Source organism: Pecten maximus, chromosome 5 (assembly GCF_902652985.1).
Source record: "Pecten maximus chromosome 5, xPecMax1.1, whole genome shotgun sequence".
Lineage (NCBI taxonomy): Eukaryota > Metazoa > Mollusca > Bivalvia > Pectinida > Pectinidae > Pecten > Pecten maximus.
Genome location: NC_047019.1, coordinates 9421234 through 9427500, shown reverse-complemented (window position 1 = coordinate 9427500; position 6267 = coordinate 9421234).

Sequence of the window (6267 nt, the reverse complement as noted above, 5' to 3'; positions counted from 1 at the left end):
TACGGTTTACTATTTTCATTTCAGAACAAATTCCCTTAAACTGGCAATGACCCAGGGTCATCACATCGGGCATTTAACGTGTTTGGCTAATGGTCTACCATGTTTGTTTAATTGTCGGTTATTTATCGAATTTGATGCAGACGTTACAATTACCTAGCAAATCTCAAGTTATAACCGGGATGAAGGAATTTCAACTTGTTCAAATAGATGACCTTCACAGGCTTTCAATGTCAAATGTTCAAATGTATTAAAGGCTTAAAGTTTGAAATAACCGTCAACTTCAGCTAGAGTTATATTATACTGGACAATTAGCATACGTAGGCGAAATTAACTAATGCTTTTAAACTCATCTTTCCTTATAAAATCACCGTTGTCAAAAAAATATACATTTATGTATACATGTATATACAATTCCGTGATTTATTATGCTTGATAACTATTTTCGTCTGAATACAGGGCCTGAGACACGTTTTAAAATGTGTGTGTTTTTTTGTTTTTGTTTTCTTCAAATAACCAATTTAGAAGGTCGCATAGGTTAAATGGTTTGAAAATGTTGATCAAGTTTCTAGCCAAGATCTTGTTGGGATAAGTTATGTGTTTTAACAGTATTCCCGTCGAACTTGTTTAAAGTTCTTAAAAGTACCGGTGCCAAGTGATCAGACATCGCAAACGTTTGATCCTCTGAAGAGCATTCTTGACACTTGTCATAAAACCTTGAAAATAAAAGTCCAGCCTTCTGCCATATCCCGATGTCACATTCTTGGTGGCATACGGGAAGGCCATGCAAACGTAATTGTGCGTTTTGTTCGTTATTATGACAGACAGTCGGTATACTATGCCAAGAAACTCATGAGGGGGTCGGGAATTATGATAGTGGAAGCCCTAACCAAAACCAGACAAGCTAGAGTTAACCGCTTGAACCAGCTGAAACACGCGGGAAAAATCGACTCGTTCTGGACAAGAGACGGTTCAATTTTTGTTAAAAAATCTCGTGACACTCAGAAGATTTTGATCGCGAACGACAACGCTATCAGTCAGCTACTTGATGAGTAATCACAGCAGGTTTCGTCTTGTATCCTTTTCATGTAGTAAGCATTTCCTAATATACATGTACATATTTTGACTCGCTATTTTTTCACGTGTGGCTATTTAGCGTTGATTGACGTTGACTTTTCAAAGTTTGTCCTGTATTAGAGCCTTTTCATGTATTATGCGTTACTGTAATATGCATGTGTGTACACACGGTATTGACACGTTTATAACTTCCTAAATAACTTTCTCGCGACCATTGCAATAATGTACATGTATTATTGATACGTTTATGTAATCTCTCCAATGACTTTCTAGCAATCTTCTCAATAGTACATACATATGTATATAATATTTATACGTTCATAATTAAATAAATTGACTCGATTATATATATATTTTATATGAATTTCTCGCAACCATTTCAATGGTACATGTATATAATATAAACACGTTTATTTTTTCTGAAATGAATTTCTCGCAATCATTTCAATAGTATATGTATTATATTGACACGTTTAAATTTACTCGATTGAAAATTTTTTTTTTAATGAATTTCTCGCAATCATATCAATAGTATAAGTATATAATATTGAAGCGTGTACTGAGTACAATCTCTAAAATGAATTGACACGTTTAAATTTCTGAAATGACTTTCTCGCAATCATTTCAATAGTATATTATGTACATGTATATCATATTGACACGTTTATAATGTTTCAAAATACTTTCTCGCAATCATTTCTATGATGTATGTAGATAGATAATTATTTATCAAATGGCCTATTTTGCAATCATATATTGCAAATTTATTATTATCGTTATTACAAATGAGTAATGTATATGCCAACGTAAATGCGACCATGCATGCAGAATTATTTACTTACTGTAGAATGTACATGTTGTCTGTAATCTATGTCACGTTTAAATCAATTTTCTAATTTGTCATCTATGTACAGGTTGTCTTATTTATCTAGAATCACAGAAGGTTATGTTTCTGACCACAGTTACCCCTCGGTCAGTTATATATACATCCTATAGCATGATGCACCATGCAGATACATGTATACTTTTGTATATTTGGTGTTTGTATCTTCATATTTTGTTCCTTTTCTTCCGCTGGATTCATGTACACTTAGTTAATGCAATATCTTCCGTAGGTCACCCTGATACATGTATACCCATACCAAATCATTTGATCTTTGATAATGGGTAATGATTTTATGGGTCACAGGGTGGCAATCGGAAATTTTTATGCCAAAGCATACAGATATATGATTTTTCGATTACGTTCTGTTTTCTTCCATTTTAAAATATTTGTCTTTTTAACTAACGTCTTAAAAAGCACTATAGCTGTATGTGTAAATTTGTTGAATAATTATCGTAAAACATATATGAGCAATAACTATTTTTTGCTTATTTTGATATTACTATTATTACAGCATATGGATATTGAGTCAAATCCAGGGCCTGTAGAAGGTGAACTTTCTGTTTTTCATTTAAATATTAGAAGTGTGAGAAACAAACTTGAATATATTGAAAATATAGCAGGTGAATATGACGTAATATGTCTTACTGAAACTCATCTTGATGTTGAAGTCCCAAGCAGCGAGTTATTACTGGATGGCTTCCACCACCCTTTTAGACTTGATAGAAATTTTGCGGGAGGGGGGATTTTAGTATATGTAAACGAGGTTTTGAAAGTTAGCAGGATAGTTGATCTAGAACGTCCCGACACTGAAATATTATGGCTCCAAATTTATCTTCCCGAAAAAAGCATACTCATTGGGACTGTGTACCGTTCTTCCTTTCATACAAATCAATTCTGGGAAAATCTTCAGGCTTCAATAAGTGATGCGGTGGAAATATCCAGTAATGTCATACTGCTTGGAGACCTCAATGTTGACATGCTTACTATGTCACAGAATCATGTTTTATCTGATATAATAAATTCGTTTAATTTTATAAATGTCATAAATGAACCTACTCGTATAAGTCCCACGAGGTCAAGTTTACTCGATCCAATTTTGGTATCAGAATCAATTTCATACACTTATTCCTCTGTAGTATCTACTGAAAATGTAGTTACTGACCACCAAGGTTGTGTTGTATATATTTCTGTTCCGTCATTTACAGAAACTAACATATAAACGTAAAATTTGGTTATATAAAAGAGGCGACTATGTACTTTTTAATCGTCTTGTTGAAGAATATGATTGGGATACTCTTTTCGCTACATGCAACTCTGTCAATTCGGCCAGTGAAAGTTTTACTGAAATTTTTCTTGATTTTGCTCGTAGATCGATACCACATAAGGAAATTACTGTAAGACCAAACGATAAGCCCTGGATGTCTTCAGACCTTAGAAAAAATATGAGAGCTCGTGATAGATTTCGGAAAATAGCCAAACGTACCAATCATCCACGGGACATAGCTAAATTCAAAAATCAGCGAAATAAAGTGAATAATATGAAAAAGTATGCACGACAGTCTTTTTATGAAAATGTTGGAAATCTTATTGAGTTTTATCATTCGTCTGATCCTAAAAACTATTGGCGACTTGTCAAAAGATTGATGGGGAATTCTGAGACATCACGTCCTATCCCTACTTTAGTTGATCCAATTTCGGAACGTTTATTAGTCGATGATAAGGCCAAATGTAATGCATTGAACGACTATTTTTGCAGTATCACTAGCATAGATGACAACAATAACGATGTTCCTTTGTTAGAACCTAAAACAGAGAGTTCTTTTGAGTTACCTGTAATAAGTCAAAATGACATATCTGATGTTTTGATGAATTTAAAACTTGGTAAAGCTTCTGGCTCTGATGAAATTAGCCACCATATGTTGAAGTATACTGCTAAAACTGTATGTAGACCACTTGAATTGCTTTTTAATTTGTCGTTATCAACTGGTATTTATCCCGATACTTGGAAATTTGCTAAAGTGATACCTCTTTTTAAGAAGGGTGATAGGCATTCTCCTTCTAATTATAGACCTATATCACTTTTGTCCTCTGTTGGTAAAACATTTGAAAGAGTTATCTTCAAGTATTTACATAATTATTTTCTTGAAAATTCACTTTTCTATCAGTATCAATCAGGATTTATGCCGGGTCACTCGACCGTATATCAATTAATTGATTTATATCATAACATTTGCCTTGATCTAGAAGAAAAAAATCATTCTTGTTTAGTTTTCTGTGATATTTCTAAAGCGTTTGACAGGGTTTGGCATAAAGGGTTATTAGTAAAAATAAAGTCATACGGGATATGCGGAAATTTTCTATCATGGATTGAAAACTACTTAACCAACAGACGACAAAAAGTTTTTATAAATAATTGTTATTCGGATTTTGGTTTGATACATGCTGGCGTCCCTCAAGGTTCCATTCTTGGGCCTCTATTTTTCTTAATATTTATCAATGATATCTCAGAAATTCTTCAATCTACTGCACGTCTTTTCGCTGACGACACCTCTTTGAAAGTCTCTTCATCTTCATGTCTAGAAATACAAACAGTTTTAAATAGAGACCTGGATGCTTTAAACAGATGGGCAAGTACTTGGCTAGTTACTTTTAATCCAAATAAGACGGAAGTTATTTTTATTTCTAATTCGGATAACGTTGATGAAGATCTGGAACTGATTTTTGATGGCCATTTTTTAAATTTTAGTAGTAAGCATAGACATCTTGGAGTTACATTAAATTCAGATGCTAAATGGGTAGATCATATAAATGAAATTTATAAGTCGGCTATGGGAAAAGTAAATATTTTGCGAAAACTTAAATATACATTAAAGTGTGATGCTCTTTTACGAATTTATAAAACTTACATTTTACCAGTTTTAGAATATGCGTGTGAAGTTTGGGATGGGTGCACTTCAAGTGATTCAGAAAAGTTAGAGAAGGTTCAGCGGGAGGCAGCTAGGATAATAACAGGGTTACCATTATTTGCTAGAAACGAGTCATTGTATTCAGAAACAGGTCTAGAATTACTTTCTGTTAGAAGGGAAAAGACGGAAATTACAATTAGTTTACAAAATGGATAGACATCAAACTCCAAACTACATTACAAATTTACTTCCCTCTACAGTCGGTGAAAACAGACAGGGTCTAAGAAATAATGAAAAATATAGAATCCCAAATTTCAGACTGTCTATTACAAACCAATCTTTTCTACCTTCCTCTTTGACGATGTGGAACTCTATACATTCTGATATTAGATCCATGCCTTTTTCTGCTTTCAAGTCAGCTTTAGCCCCTAACTTACCATGCTCAGTACCCCCTTATTACTTAATTGGTGATAGAAAACTTAATATTATTCACACTAAATTAAGACATGAATGCAGTTCCCTTAATCATGATCTTTACCGTTCAAATCTGGTCCAAAACTCAAATTGTGTAAATTGTGGCTATTATTGTGAGAATGCCTATCACTTCTTCTTTGAATGTCAATCTTACACAAATGCTCGAGTTGTGCTTTTAAATCATTTAAGTGATTTAGATTGAATATATCTTTAAGATTATTACTTTTTGGAAATGAAAATGAAAATATGAAATATGTCTTTGGATTTAAATTGTGTTGTATTTAACAAAGTACAAAATTTTATAAAATCCAGCGGAAGATTTTAACAAGATTTTAACAATATTTAACATGTTTGAAAATTTTATTGACTTTGTTATATTATTTTGTGTGAGTGCCTAATGTTATGTAGGCCTATATCTCTTTCGTACTGCAGTTGATCAGTCTGTAATATCATCTGTTGTCTATGTAACTATTGTAAGGAACTGGCTTCATAAGTTGTAATAACTTGTGCCAAATCCTATTTGCAAATATGTGTAAATAAAATATGTTTAAAGTAAAAGTAATGTGTTTTAAATCTCTGAACATTCGACCAAACCCTTTTGGCGTGTCTAAGCATGCCATGTCAATTCATATACATGTATTTAAACTATCGACACGTCAAAATGTCGATCATCTATATGAATGGGAATGTCAGGAATTTGAAAAGGGGGGTCCAGTAATTAAGTTGTAATGCGAGCGCCATAGGCGCGAGCCGAATTTTTCTAAATTGCGGAAAATGAAATGATTATAGCAAATTTTGCCCCCACCTCTGTAATGTCCATTCAATTATCTATTACGACCGTAATAAGATCGGAGTGAGACAGGCCTGTATTTTGATTAACTTCACTCGTATCAAGGCTTATCAGCCCAGGCCCCGATCATGTATATT